Below are 16,541 nucleotides of genomic sequence, written 5' to 3'. Positions count from 1 at the left end.
TCTGCCTTGGCAGAGCAGAACAGAATGCAGACACATGCAAGACTACAGTGAGGAATAGATTGTGAGTTATCTATGTACATACATAAAGATGTATGTTTTTAAATATACGTATATACATATATATACACTGAATAGCTGTTACTATAAATAAACACTGCAAGGAAATGCACTGTTTGCATATAGATTTTAAATCATAAGCTCTTGCTATCCAGAAACTAAAACAACAGCTTTTATGTCAAATTCGCAGGTAAAAATACAGACAAATACAGATATATCGCCATCTGGAGGGCAAGTGTGTTCTTTACCTTCTTGTAGTTATTCTGGGGTCCATGATACAGGGCATGTATGGTGTCCAGAGAAAAATTCAAATGTAGAAGCATGAAGTCTTTGACATTGAGGTTATCATTAGGGATAATTTAAACCGGCTAGTTATATAGTTATGCTTTTTTTTTTTAGTCATTGGGCCCGAATAAACAACTCCAAAGCCTGGATGTTTATTTGTTTAGTACTATGCTCTACAGATGACATATGTGTGCCTTCAGAAGAAATTCCTTGTTTTCTCTTGCTTAAAGAAGAGCTGATATTGGCAGTCAGAATTCAAAGTCTCTTTTCAGCTTTTTCCCATTAATTTTGGCCTGCAGTTTTAGGACCCTTCAAGGGCACAGATTTAGGGAAATGGAAAGGAAGCTCAATTTTAAAACAAAAAAATAATTCTAAAATTAGGCCTGTTTCATTCACCCTGAGAAACTAGAAAAACCTTCAATAAAAACGAACCAAAGCCATTAAGTATCCTCACTCAGGCTGACAGCTCTTCACCCTTCTCCCTGCTGCCACGGAATGCCCAAGTGAAGAAATGGGTCCTGCAGTAGAAATGATCCAAGAGTAGGGTGTAATATTCCCTGGAGTGTGATCACCCCAGCATGGGCTGCACACTATGGGCTCATATTTCAGTCATATACTTACAGGGACCTCAGCAGAGTTGCCCTGCTGCAGTGTCCAAGATGTCTGTAATGGACACAGGCCTTGTCACACTGCCCTCCCACCTGAATAAAACAGCTTTTTCCATTCCTCTGACACCCAATGAAGGTCTGCCCTGAGGATGGTTTCACTGATCACCAAGGACAACAGGTGAATACTTGTAGATATCCTCTCCTTACCAGGTCTGAAATGGGTATTTTGAGTCCAGGACCCTGGTTAACAGAGGCAATACCTGAAAAGTTTATAAATGAAATGCACGGTGCACTCTTACTTTTACCCACGGTGCCTTTCCCGGTCAAGGAAAGGAATTACTGCTGTGTCCCAGAGCACACATTAGGCATTGTAGGCATGCCAAAACTGTTGCAGTGTACCACTCACTAACCCAGCAAGAAACCCATTAGTAGATGCACTCATTCACACAAGTCAGACAGGTATACCTGCATGAACAGTTGCTGTCTTGCCAGGGGCTTATAGTAAATATCAGCAGCTCAGAGCAGGTAGGTCATATAGGAGCCACAGAAAAGTGTACCATAAATAATGCTGCCTATCAGCTATGCGTAGAGAAAGAAAGATGAGGGGCAGTGGCTTTGACAGCCACGCACCCCTCTGCCTCTCACCCCAGTAAGGATAACACACCAGGCCAGTGATCTGCTGGAACCGGGCTTCTGTGGCAGGTCAGAGCCTCAGGGTGCATCGCATCAAGGTAAACAGCAGGCATCACGGGATGCTGGGGTAATATGCGCCAGTCCAAGCATCAAGGCTCATGGTAGTTCGTTTGTCAGTCCGTCAATCTCCTAACCATCTCACCTGAGCAAAGCCCTGCCTCAAAATCACAGCGCATAGCGCGACCCTGCAGCTATTTCTGGTCTCCTGTGCCACCGCATGGCCGCAAGAAGAAATGCAGGTCTGAGGATTAATGTCTTTGCTCTTCGCTTATGATAATCTCCACGAAAAAAAAAAATTGTCAAGAAGCAGGCTGTAACTGTGACAGCAAAATTATATAATTTCACTTGAATTGAGTTATAAAGATTTTTAAACACACACAGGTACTTACAGGTGTGTGCAGGTCCTCCCATTATAATCTTGTACTGTGATACGCTCTTGCTTAGGGAAATTAGACTTTTAATAACCTAAATCTCTTTCATAAGGAGTATTAACTTTTGTTCTATATCATTAGTGAAACTTTTTTTATTGTTATGTCTGGACCGATGGCAGCCATTCCTAAATCTGTCTTTACAGTACTAAAAGTAATATTTTTAAAATAATGTTAGATGAAGATAATACAAGGTAAAGCAAAATTATAAATTGTTGCATTTTAACTCCGTAAGAAGAGGTGCCAACAGCCAAAACACAAAAGCTGAAGCATAGCATTTCCCCTTGTGCTAAGCTAGACACTGCAAGGGGGCAGAGAGCCACAAAAGATGCTTCCCTGCAATTATTGTACTTATCTAGGAAATAACCTGAAAAGAGCCATCTGACAGGTGGTATGCCATATTTCTATTCCCTATTCCTAAGAAACCCCGATGCCTCTTTTCAGGAGGACTGGTTAGCTTCCTGAAGAGCAGAGAGCTGAATTTAAAGAGGCCTTGTTTTCCTTATGGATTTCTTTCCATTATTTTTCTCTTCTTTTTTTTTTTCTGGGTTGTGTGTGTGTTTGGGGATTTTTTTGTTTGTTTCTTTGCTTGTTTTTACTACAGAAAACAACTAATGATGGCCCTGTAATAATAAAAATTGGGACTGGCAAGAGCTGACTAGAAAAAAGACCAGCAAAAGCTGAGCTGCACGCTGCAGTCAATGAGGCAATGCTGATAACAGTGGCACAAATGACATTCCAAACACAGCTGACAAAGATGATAATGACAATTAAATACACCACTCTATACAGAAAATCAGGATTTAAGACTAGAAGTGAGAGAAACCTGGGAGAAAGGTCACAATTTCTTTACATTACACCTTCCTGTTCCTGATCTTCCATTTGGTTTTATTTTCTCTTTCTTCCAGCTCTTAATTGGCAACAATTCAACAGCATATGTGTTGTGGTTCAACATATAAGTTATCCTGCTGCATTCAAAGGGAATCTGTGGCACCTGCTTTAGTTGCTTGCCAAGATAAGGTCATTAGTGCTGCCTTTTTAACTGGTTCTGTTTTGCTTGCTCGTTGTCTCTAGGGTTACAGGTTTCTGCCATTGACTGCTCTTCCAACAATTCTCACTTTTCAAAGCAAGTACATTTTAAATTAACAGTGTATCTATAGTGTGTCTTGAGCCAATTATTTATGCGGTGGTATTCCACAGTGTGAGAAATGTATCTACTGTTATGTGTCCCATATTGGCTGCTATATGCTTTTACTAGATGCCTCCTTGAAGCTTCCTTGTTATGACATGAAGAAAGAAGAGGTTTCTTGTGGGCATAGGGCTTGCCTTTTTCTTTTTTCTAAACAGAGAGGAACCACGAGCAAGAAGAGGGTCTTTGCTTTCTTTCCCATGAGTAGGGTCCACACTCATGTCTTAAGTTGATGCAAATAACTAAGGACTCTGTCAAAATATTTTATAAACAGTTTCAGATCTTAGATCAAGCTCTCTTGCCAGTAAATAGAGTCAATATCACAAGATTCCTCCTTTTCCTGCTTGCCCACTATCTTCTCCAACTGAATACTACCAGGTCAATACCTAATCAAGATGCTCAGTTTAACCTCCTGAGCTTAATGGCCACTCAGCGGACATCATGCTATAAACAAGAATATTAATTACCATTCTCCCAGCCTGAAGCACATACTGAGGCTATAATCTAGCTCAAACACACTAGTGCTCAATCAAATTCATTGTCTCACATTTCTTGGTATCAAAACAAAAATTTTCAGATATACACATAGATGTGTAGAAATAATTTCACTGAACAAGGCCATTCCTGGAATGAAAAAATGCCCATGCAGGATATATTCACAGATATTTCTCAAGGTTGCAATAAGTACCTCGAGTGAGTATGGCCTGAGTTTTATTGCCCTTTGGTGTGAATGATGGTGGCAAAAGCACTGCTTAGTACAGGGGTGAATAGCGGCATGGTGGGAAAAGCAGTAGCCGAAATTATGGTCAGTTTGTGGACAGTTTTAAAATATATGTCTGAGATAAATTAGTCAGGTCAATTAGGCAAAGAAATAATCAATACATCAAAGAATGGTGCAAGGGGAAATTCCTGTCAGGGAGGAGTCTGTAATGAGCCAGAGGGTTTCACTGCACATGGTTGTTGCCTTAGCTATTTACCTCTATGGAAGCACAACTTTCTTGACAAGGGTCTCCCACACAGGGGAAGAATCTTCCTTTTGTAACAGACCTCAAAATAATTCAAGCTGTCTGCCAGTAATTAAATTCATTACATTAGCAACAGGTGGTGAAGCTGTAGTTTTCTCACATCTGTTATAGTTTTCGTGAGTCAGTATGTATTCCTTGCAAAAGCTATGTAAACCACACAGCAGAGAGATGGGTTGATGGCTGTCACCCAGACAGCCGCTGTGCTCACTCCTGTAGTTATCTATCTGAAGAGTAAAGTAGAGGAGATGTGAGAATATGTGGTAGACAGGAAGGGGTTTGGGCAGGATCCCAAAGGGTAGGAGGGTGGGGATTTAAAAGGGTGAAGAGATTTTATAGGTCTTCATTAGACTGAAAGAGGAAGAGAAGAATAAGAAAGAAAGGAAACTTGTGTAGTGTTCAGAGCATTACTTTGATATCTGTTTCAAGTCTCTGCTATACCACAGACTTTCTGTGTGGTCTAGAGTGTGTTTCTTGGTCATTCTGGTTTAGTAAATTAAAAACTTAGAATCCTTGGGAAATTTCATTGTCACTGGGGAAAACAGGCATAGAATAGCTCATGTGTGTTAGTGAATTTATCTCAGTCTCCAAAATACAATGCATTTCTGCAAACTGGTTATTGGGTATGGTGTACCATAGTGAAGAGGGCTGTGTATGTTGCAAGCTGAATTGTGGGTATTGAAGAGCTTGCTAAGAGAGAAAGCCTCTTTAATGCAAAGAACATGTGGAATGGCCACAGTTCTGGGTTGATCTGCATGATAGCTGGTTGTATACGTTACTCCTATAGAAGCGTAGAAAGGCATCCTGCTGCTGAGATGTGTCCTCACACAAGCTTTGAAGGGTAGCTGCAGGTCATTTTGCTGTACTTCACGGTGCTGGACTTCCCATGAATGTTTTCCATGTCTTTTCCACCTTCCTTCAAAACCCAGTTCTCTTTTGACTCAGAAAAGTTCTGTAATTTCACAGAGCTGTTTTTTGTTTTCTGAATAATGAGAGTAAGTATGTATGGAGAGCTGAGAGAAGTTCACAATCAATTTACTTCCATCAGTAATGACACAAGGTTTCAGTTTATGTTTAAGACATGCTGCCTTTATACCTCTCCTCAAAGACTGGTGTCTTCTCTAGCAATTCCTTTCATGGCAATACTGAGGGTACTTATTATGGCATTGAGCTACTGTTATGTGGTCAGTAAATTAATTTTCAGTTAAGGAATCTTTAAAAAAAGCCAGTTTAGAACAAAAATTATGTATCAGTGAGTTATTTTTAGAGGAATTTCTTCAGTTGTATCTTGTTCCATGACAATGAATAGATTATTGTAATTCTTTTCAAAGAATTATCATTTAACTCTACCAAACTTTGAACTAATAAAGTTTTGCAGGTTTAATGTTAATGGCTGTCATCATGCTGAGTTTATTTGGCTGAAACCTATTGTGAGGGACGGGGCTTCCCCAGCAAGACTTGGGCTTGCTGGAAGCTCTGTCATGGGCAGAGCCACACATCACTCAGTTCCTACTTGCTTCCGGGTAGAGCTGTATTGCTAGAAACTCCCACGTAGTCAAAAGACCGTCAGGGACCACAAATTTTTCTCAATGAATAGAGTTAGACAAAGGAAAATAATAACTCTTAAACTGTCTAAACCTCAAAACAACTGTTGTGCAGTTCTGGATGGAGATTGAACTGCACAGGGTGCAGATCCAGTCAGTCCTTCCTGCCATCCTCCACCATTTCACATCCTTGATTTTGCCAGATCCTGGGGCCAGTCTCGCATGATAGTGTTATACTTGTGGAGGACTGTGGAGGCACTGTCACAGTCTCCTCCTCTGAACTTGAGAGATGTCACTGTGTGTTACAATCCTGCTCTCTTCCTTCCCAGCTCCTTCAGATACAGCAACAATCCAGTCTTGCCCAAAGCCATTCAAGATTTGCCTGAGGTCACTGTGGACCCCTTCTCCTGGTGTGAATGCCATCTCCAGCAGTGGCTCACACTAACTCATCTGCAGGTGGGCAGCAAGGCCAACAAGCAGCCTCCTCCTCTTAACCCAAACTGAAAACGAGCAGGAGAAAGGTGGGACTACCTGACGCCCAATTCTCTCTTTCCCAAAAAATGTATAACTTAATTTGTGGGACAGTATTTGAGCACAGGAGACCAAAGTCATAATTCAAGTACCGTTATTCACTGAAATCATTAACTTCAGAATTTCATGTGATTGATACAGGGAATCTCCAGCTTTGTGAAGGAACAAACCAAAGTCTTCCTGGGAAATCATTACATGTTACTCAGTGATTCACTGACTGCTGGCCAGAGCACTGTTTGTAACTGATTAAACTGAATCCTTTTCAAATTCTTCCCCTCTATTAACCTCTCAGCAATTCCTTTCCTTTGTAAATTCATGGTAGTTATGTGTTACTCAGGATGATTACATGAAAGCGGTTTCAAACACAATGATTACATATTGAGAAGATGAGCTCTTTTGGGTTCATGTCACAGCCTATCTGCCTGTTTAAAAAAGGCTTCCTGTACTGTGCCATTTGCTCTTCATCAGCTAGGCAGTAAAAATACTGCTCGAATGTAGCATCTTCATTCCGTCTGACCTTTCCAGAATATTATTTGCCAGGCATACTTCAAAGTTTTCATTTCCTTCTGCAAATATAACTTGAATCTCATTCTATTATTGCAGATGGTGCCATTGAAACAAAAGCTGTTCCTTCTTTATCCCACTATATTTAGTGTGGAGGATGAAGTACAACATATGACCTGGAAATGCTGCAAACTGAGGTAAGCTCAGGGCACACTATTTAAAGTTGGATTCCACAGAGATCTGAATTGTAGTGAAAGTGGAAAATGTATAGTTCTTGGCCCTATGTTCAGCACTGAAGGACATATATATTTGAATTCGGACTGAGATCAGACTAAAAGTTAAAATGGATTTTGATCTACACACTCTTTATCAGGCTTCCATCCACTGTGAGTACTTAAAATGAAAATATTTTCCCCACAGGTTTTATATTATAATCCCTCTTATTTACACTACTCTGGATGAATACTTTGCATTATGATGAACCAGCCACAAGGTGTCAATATAGCGTAGGAGATTCTTAGTAAGGTTTGATGCGACAGCACCATTTGGCTGTGAATAGAATTAAACCCTGCCTTCTGGTGGGTTATTTGAATAGCTAATTGCAAAAATGCAGGTCAGATCACAATTTTTGTACCTGATTTATTTAATCAATGAAGTCCTCATGCTATGATTGGGCAGGAGGGATAAAAACTAGTATAAATGACTGAAGTAAAAAACATGACAAGCCACAAGTTATGTGCTACAAATAATGTAGCACTGTGTTTTAGAAGGAAAGACTGACAAAGTGGGATGCTAGACTAGTGGGGGTGAATTATTTTTGTCAAAATATGAGATGTGAGCTTAAGCAAGAGATACAACATGTGAAGTAATTAACTCTTCACAGGAAGAAGTCAACATATCTAGATGAACTGTGCTCATTTTAAGACGCTTAGTGAATGATGAGACAAGACAAAGATGAAAAAGCAATATTAAAGAGTTCCAGTTTGTCTCTTTTAGACACTGATCTATCTAAATATAAAAACACCTCAAAAGAGTCAAAGCTAAAGATGAGTTCTGAATTACAAAGGACATGGAAGCAATTTGGGTTTTTACCCTAAGAGGAGGTTAGGATCTGTGGAAGAAGGGCCTGTTAGAAATGAGAATGAATGGCTGATAGGAAAATAACTCTTAGATTTGTGGGTATTATCCCTTTGATGTATGCATTAATAGGTTTTGGCTGAGAATTTTCAAAGAGGTTAAGGACTTAGCTACTATTGAATGTCAGTGGCTTTTGGACACTTCACTGCCATAGCCTGCTTTGAAAACCCCATCTTACAATATTAATTTTAATGTATCCTTTCTATTGCAGTATGAGGGAGCAGATCCATGATACGGAGAAGAAAAGAGAAGCTACAAAAGAAAATAATATTTTTTGTATTACAGTCATTCTTTATAAATTATTATACTTTACTTAATCTACTCTGTCAAGTATAAAAGTATATCTAAAATGTGGTTGAGAGGAGGATATTACATTATATGACATCGTTCACTTGTGTTAATGACTCTGTACTTTGCACAAAGTGGAGGGCATTGGCTAGCAGATAATACCATAAAAAATACATATCATTGGCTACATTTCTTAAAAGGAGCCTGTTTATGCAAAGAGCTGTTTTTTTCAGGTTCTAAACCAGCTGTGACACCATGCTGTCCTTTGAGAGATATTTTATTGGGCAACAGATCAGTGTTGGAGGTCAAAAGAGCAACAGCAATAGATGTATCATGTTCCCTGGGGCTCCCTGGGGGCAGGTTGAGACAATAATTAGAAAAACTGCAAAGTCTGTGGGAATAAAATTCTTGCTGTTCTTGTGCTTCTCTCTTTTGCATTTCTTTTCGATATTGTGTATCTTAATGTGAGAAAAGACCCATAAGGGATACTTGTGTTAAGGGTGAATAACATGCTACAGAACAGCTTTAAGCTCTTCAGACTGAAAATACATTGAAAAGGTGGTTTTGCATATCAATGGTAAAATCTAGAAGTGATGGAAAAGTCAGCAGAGAAATACAAGTGCGATTCCTGTATGGGGCCTTACTGTCAGAGACTTGATATTCAGGTGGAGATGAGAGAATATCCTTGCTCCCTTCTGGTGGCCTAGTGACACTGTGGGGTTTAAATACTCTTTTTCTTTTACCTTTCCTCAAAAGAAAACAAACATGAACATTTTCTTTCTTTCTTGGTATAAACTGGGTAAACACTAACACAAATTACCAGTGATGTGGTAGAATTAATTTTATCATACAGTGTTTGGGTGTTGGTTTTTTTAATTGCTGTTATGCTGAAGAGAAGATAAATAGGTGTACTGTTAGAACTATTTAAGTAAAGATGTGTGATAGATTGGCAGCTTATTTTAAGAATGGGAGAATACATGTTGTTCAAGTCCCACGTACCAGAGCTGAGATGTAAGAGAGTCCCGGGGAATAATCTTCACCGTTACTCCTGGCATAAATAGCAAAAGCTTGAGGGTTTTTTTAAGAAAAGAAAGATTTCAGTCCTACAATAACCCATCCATAGTAACAGGTTACTATGACTGAAGTGCTTGTTCCTAGACAAGAGCCCAAATCAAAGGCTTAAATCTGTGTAAATGCAAAATGATTGTCTGTACAAAACCAATATATTCCTCTCCTGACAGATGCACAGGTTTCACTGTGTGTATTCTAGTCAACACATCACCAACCCCATCTGTTCTGTCTGCCTCTGAAAAATGAGCACTACTTCACAGCAGAGAAAGCACTGAGCACACAGCACCACTTGTTTGGGTTTTAACAAGTTTTATCCAGCCTGGAATAACAAAGCCATTTTGTAAGATGATGAGGCTAAACTTCTTTCTTTTACACTAAGACTGTAACATGCCCAAGACACAGAAACTGTGTTACCTGAACATTGGTAAGGAGTTTACAACGCAGCAGAAATAAATAAGAACAGTTTCTGACATAAAAAAAAAAACCAAAACCTAAGAAACTAGTGATACAGCTTAATTACCTGTTGTACCCAACCTGGTCTGCTTCCTGCTAGCTTGAGGCATAGATAAAATATACACGCTTGTCTAAAAAAAAAAGGTTTATCCTGCACGATGTCGATCAGTCTCATCCAGGTCCCCCAGGGCTTCTCATTATGTTCTTAATGTCACTACATGAACACTACTAGTTTTGTTATTGTTAAGACTGGGAGCCATTTTCTGGGCAAAGATTTTATTTTCTTGGCTGTGAACAGAAAGCAGGAGTTCCTGCCATGCTGCATGTACAGTCTCAGAGATAACACGTGTCCATGCAGCTGGAGAATCACATTGAAATCATGGGCCAATATTTGATCAGCATTGATAGCAACAGCCCTAGTGCATTGGCAAGCCATCAAACCTCTAGTAAGGAAAGCAGAGCTTTAGGGAAGGACTTGAAGGAAGATGATGTTATGGCTTTGTCCCTTTGTTGAGCTACATCAGCTATGTGCAAGAAAAGCACAAGGATACTTGTTATAAAAACTCACAGCTAAGTTATCAGAAAGCACACTGGATCTACCATCCAGGTAGGATGAGGTGTGTTACTGCTTTGCTGGCCCAGGACCCAGGTCTGCTCCATCTTGAAAGAACAGACTTTCTACTGAAAAAATAGATTATTAAGTGGAGAATTTCCCAACTTGTGTCCACTGTTACTACAGCAACTAACTTTGTGTCTTTTAGTATTTAAAAGGAGTCAGCAATGAGGATCTGGTTTAACTTCCACCATGACTAGCAACTCTATGCTTCTAGTCATCCTAGGCTTCTCCCAGCTTGGAATGTTTGTCCTAAGAACTTACTTGCTCTCAAAGCAAGACACCCACTCTAAATTCAGTAGGTTGATTTCTTCACATACCTTAATGTTTTGGCACTTCAGCCAGACACAGATTAGATGTAGGTGGCACTACTCACTGTATGAATCACAGAAGGAGGTTTAGAAGCTCATTGTCTTCGCTTAATAATGTTATCCAAATTGTAACCTTAAGATCTCAGAGGTTTTCTTGCAACAAAGCCACTTGTATGATTCTGTGTCTGTCAGCATCTCTGGACAAGCTTCATGAGAAAGAGGCTGCTTATGATTTCTTTCTGTTCATACTCTTTCACAGACATTTTCCTCAATGCTTGACTTACAGCATTGTTTATAGTTTCAGTGTGGAGTAGTCCTTAGAGAAAGTTATGAATCATTCCTGTGGCTAGTGTTGTAAAGATAATGTATAGACCACCAGAAACAGGGAATGAGTATTTGCTGTTGGCTGGATGTCAGCACAGCCTTTGATACCACTGGGCATAGCATAATTCCTCTCAAATTGGCAACAAGACTGTGAAGGTAAACCAAAGACTTACTTAATTTGGTTATATCACGAATAATCAGTTCACTTACTTACTTTCTTCCTCGCAGCCCAAGGTTCCTCCAGTGCGTATTCTGAGTAACTACAGTGAGAACTGATTATTCCTTAATCTTCTTGCTTAAAAATGCCATTTTTCTTGCTTTTATTTCTTTTTCTTGTTAAAAAAAGTCTTTGCTTTAAGAAGCCTGAATCCCCAGCGCCTTGCTGCTAATGCAGTAATTGCTAGCTGTAAAACATAGATCTGAAACATTGTCATTTCGCCAGTGTTGCTGTTCCTGTCAGTCACACAGCATTGAAGCACATTAGGGATATAAGCCAGTCTTGCAAGAAGGGATATAGGCCAAGATGCTGCTATGAAGGCTAGGAGAGCTCTAACTGCTGCTGCCTCTCAGCTGCTATATACACTATGAGGAGTCAGAGGGATAAAAAGCATTTTTACTCTTACCTGCAACTATATATATATGCAATATAACATTCAGTATTTTGAGGGTATCTCACTTTGAAATTATGCTGCAGTTTGGAACAGCCGGTGAAAGTTAGGGAGAATAGCTCTTTGCAAGTGCTTTTGAAACACAAACCATTCTTTGCAACATGCTGGTTGTACTGCAATAACATAGCACTGTGACCTGAATGCGTAGCACCTTAACCTTACAACCATAAGAAAAATGATCAAATGTTGTTCCTGAAGGCATCATTCAGAACACTGCCAGACTTGGTGTCATTGACCATGAGTCACAAATCTGATAATGCAATTTAAGGTATTGAATCATATCCTCAACTTGTGATTCATTATGGGATTTAAATGCCGTAAGTGGTGTCCTGGACTCTATTCTGGTACATACATATATATGTATTCAGATACCCTTCCAAAATAAACAAGTGACTAAGGCCCATAAATTCAGTTCGCTTCAACCACTAATAGAGTCCAGAAAGATCATGCTTTAGCTTCTTTGGCAAGGACAGTAATAAATATTCTAGTATATACTGCTCCCCCTCAGCTCTTCCTATTTTGGTCTGAGGATGCTAAAATGAATTTTTCAGCACCTCCAGAGGGGTTAGCTCTGTTTCAGGCAAAGAGAGGTAAAGTGACTTTATAGATTTCATTTAACAAATGTGGTAAGACTTCATTTCTTAAGGTACAACCTGAGGATAACTGTGCTCGTGGCAAAGTGTATGACAGAATGCAAGGGATCTGCCCCACATCTGCTCCAAAAAGAACATTCCTCACCTGAAGAAAAGAGGACTTCTCCAGAGCAGATCTGATGGAGCACACTGAATATATATGGGGTCAAATTACTGTCTTCATCTCTTGGGAGTAATATACTATTTGCTGGAAAGCAACAACTGACCATCAGATGGAATGTTTCCAAGTTTACCTTATCAGTGCACAACAGCACACTCTGTTATTCATGTTTTGAAGTTGGTACAACCATCATTTTGAATGGATAATCTCCTACTAAAGTTCAAAAACTTTTGGGTCTTTGTTCAACAATAGATAAACAAAAAATCATGGCCTATTGAGTTTGCCACTGTGACTGAATACCACCTGCTGGTTACAAAGTATTTGTAGCTACTCCGTGCAGTTCTTGTGCATTGTGTAACTTTTATTCAAAGTTGTTTATTTTCAATAGATTCTCAGAGCACTGTATACCCTCAGGACATAGATTCCCATATTGCTCTTTCCTCTTTTAACACTTCCAGTAATGACTCCCAATCACTCAACCTTGTACACCGATGCAGAGTACAAGCATTTCATTAATTGCAATGAGTCCTTTTTACAGAGGACTCATTTATCAAACAGCAAACAAGCAGAAGGTCTAAATGTTAAAGGTGTACACTCACATCAGAAATAAGGTCACCTGTACATACTAATAAGTCAAAAAGAAAATTCAGTAAGCCGTGAAGAAGACATTACTTGAGATCAGAGATTCACACTTCTGAACACATAATACTCCAACTGTGACAGCTGCAGAGTTGTTTGAAGTGCCCTCAGTGCTGTTGCATTAAAAAAATATGGGTTTTTTTGGTTGCATTAAAACAATATGGGTTTTTTTTTTAGAATCAGACATTGATTTTGATCATAATCTAATACTACATATAATTATAGAAATTAGAAGAAATCTGAGCAAGATCATGGGGGAGCTCAGTTGTGAAGTAAAGAAAGATTTACACTTTAATTCTGTGACTACTATTTTTAATCTGTGCTGTGCATCTTGTTACATCATTGTGTTGTTTTAATTGGTTATTAATACCCATTAATAAAATGTAGCAATTGATACAAAGAGCCAAATCCACTGTATGTGAATGTGATTGAAAACTAAATTTTGCAGCTGCTATTAATCTTTCCCTTTTACAGCTGAATCTAAGGTATAATTTCACTGGCTTTACAATATTTACTCTGAATTTTCACGTGTGAATATGAATGGAGAGTGAAGCATAGCAAACATTAAACACAACTTAAAAAAATAAAAAATAAAATTAAATAAACCTAATAAACATCTCCAAAACACAACATGAAGATTAATAGGGAGAACTGCTTAAAACAAAATTGCATTTTGGCCAACTGCCACATTTCATGTTATCAAAGTACGTATAATTTTTGATCATTTTAAACCTGGAAGTAAAGATACAATAAAAGTTTATAGTATTTATTAACAAGGAGTAAACAAATGCATAGGCGTCAGCATCAAAGCAGCGTAGAAAGAAAAACCTGAATACATTTGCTTTTGAACTACTACAGACAGAACAATCTGTCAGTCTCTGACTGAAATGCCCTGGTTACAGCATGTATCATCACAGTAGGTGCTGAGCTCCTACCAGATACAGTGTTTTGTGAAAAACTACAGAGATAATGGAATTGCCAGAAGATCTGCATAACAAGAGGTTTCAGCATGAGGTGCGTGACTAATTGCCATGTCATGTACTAGGTACTGTAGTACCTAGATGGAAAGGATTATAGTAAACTCTTGAAAGCCTAGCACCAGTACTGAGAGAAATCTGGGAAATACCAAAAGTATAGATAATAAGCTCACATCAACTGACGGTAGCAGCAGAAAGCACACCAACGTCAAGCAAAATTCCATTTAAGATCTAACACAATGCAGCTGATTCCTTTCCATTAATGGTGGTTGGCACCCGGTAAGGTCCTGCACACCATGGAGTTCCTCTCCCACCTCATCTTAATTAATTTCCTTTCTCACTTGAATTAATCCACATTATTTTTCTGAGAAGAGGTTCTAGGGAAAATATCTTGTATTATACAGAATATTTTCTTAAATATCATCCAAAGTTCATATCAGTATACAAAGGGTAGGAATTTTTATCCTTGGGTTTCTCATTTTCAGTGGTGTAACAGGCTTTCAGTTAACTTGCATTTGACCTAGACATTTTTCTGTGCCTTCCCAAAAGTATTAGGAATGAGGCACAGAATCCCAAATAGCTATTTTCAATATTTACAATCTGTTCTGGTGTAACATAAGCAAAAGCCTGTAGCTCAGCTTCACTCTCTGGCATATGCCTAATTTTAAAGAGAGGATTAAGCTCAGGCTATCAAGACAGGGTTAAGCAAATGTTAAGTATTGGCTCAGGTGGTGCCAAGGCAAAAGCCATGCAGCGATACAAAATGCACAAAAAGAAAAACTTAACTGCAGCATTTCATGCACAAATCTGAGCTATGCTGTTGTGGCTTTTGAAGTTAGAAACTAGCCAGGTGGGATATCACTTGTCTCTTGCAATTTTAAACATTCCACTTTGCTTGCTTTTAGATTAGCTACTTCATTTCAAAGGATGCATGGATTCAATTACAAATTAGATATTTGTTTTGCACCTTTAACTTGACAGAGCAATTCTCAGTTTTAGCATTTTGACAAGCTCTTCTGCCTAACAACATAATTCACTGCAAATGATTTAATATGACCTGAGAGAACATTGTAAGACAGTAAAAACGTCTTTAAAAAATACAGTGCAGGTTTCTGTCTCCCAGAAGATTACAACAGGACATGTTTGGCAGCCTTGGTTTATAAAATCATTCTGGTAACAATTATATGTACAAGAATCGTCAAACTTACTAGAGGTCAATTTTCATGTTCTCACTTAATAGAAGTGTAAAATATAGGTGACAAATTTCATTGTAGCCTGACAGTTTTAGATGTGCAGTAGATTTAATATCAAAAGTATGTCTTAAGCTAGAAGTGGCATTTTTAACCTTTCTCAGCTGAATACACATCCTTCACAGTGTTTTGATCTTTTCGTAGCAGGACGTGAAAACGTACGCAAGAGAGCTGCCTCATGCTCCAGCGAGCTATTCCTATGAGCCAAATGTTTCAAATGTTGCATTCTTTGCTACTTTGAATCAGTGCAGTGATAGAATAAGCCTCGAAAGAGTGCCGGCAGATTCTAGCACGAAGAAACTTTCAAGAAACTATCAAAATTCATAGTTGCCTATGTTAGTAATTCCAGCCTCTCCCTTTTGTCCCTCTTGCATTACATTCTACCCTGTTAAATGCTCACATGGTTCCAATTTCTTATACTGATCCTAGCCATTGGCAAAGATGGGCTCAATGTTGCCTGTGCTCATCTTCATGACAGCACACTAGTTACCTAGAAATCTGCTAAATGCTCAGATGAGAGTGATCTGAGTAGTTGGCCTCATGTAGTCCTTGCATGTCATTTCTTCATAAGCTCCCCTCCCCATGAACTGTGAAAATAGAAATGGAGAACTGATCAACTGCCTTTATCAAGACAATGCCATTGTGAGAGGCTAAGGGAAACTTATCTGCAAGTCACTGATAGCAGTTACTTACAGATAAGATTCAGTAAGTTCATCTCTACTGTATATAAGATGTACATGCATACACACACATATATTTCAAAGATTCCAGAATTCTTGACACAATGAATTACCTGCCATTTTCTGAGTGACTGTGACTTGGACAATAATACATTTGCTGTGGAAGTTTACTATAGGAGTGAAGAAAATATTACCAGGGACAGCTAAAGAAAGAGGCTTGATATTTCATCTTATGGCTAGATGGAAATGATGCTGGTGTCCAAATTCTAAAATCACTTCAAAGATCTAAAGGAGCGAGCATGTACAATCAGTTGTACAGTAGCATGGTACTCTGCTATGTCCCACATATTATATTATTGCTAGCAAACTGTGAAGAAGCTATGATTTTTCTTTTTTTGTTGGGGTTTGGTTTTTTTGTTTGTTTGTTTGTTTGCTTGGCTGGGTTTGTTTGTTTGTTTTGGGTTTTGCACTTTTTTCCCCTCCTCCCCATTAATATATCCCAAAAATATAGGTGAA

The 16,541-nt window shown here is 38.8% G+C and overlaps 1 long non-coding RNA gene across 2 annotated transcripts in view; it reads left to right on the top strand.

The window, feature by feature from the left end:
- LOC133269011 (uncharacterized) overlaps window positions 1-8,708 on the top strand; it is a 174,062-nt gene extending 165,354 nt beyond the window's left edge. For both annotated transcript variants that reach the window (XR_009743263.1, XR_009743262.1), the window contains exons 2-3: window positions 6,961-7,058; window positions 8,210-8,708. This is a non-coding gene — a long non-coding RNA (uncharacterized LOC133269011). The remainder of the gene's footprint in view (window positions 1-6,960; window positions 7,059-8,209) is intronic.
- Window positions 8,709-16,541: the final 7,833 nt, after the last annotated feature.

Source organism: Pezoporus flaviventris, unplaced genomic scaffold (assembly GCF_033815535.1).
Source record: "Pezoporus flaviventris isolate CSIRO_AGI_PZ_B2104156 unplaced genomic scaffold, CSIRO_AGI_Pfla_v1 ptg000013l, whole genome shotgun sequence".
Lineage (NCBI taxonomy): Eukaryota > Metazoa > Chordata > Aves > Psittaciformes > Psittacidae > Pezoporus > Pezoporus flaviventris.
Note: the sequence above shows the minus strand (reverse complement) of the source record. Positions and strands in the feature narration are given on the sequence as shown.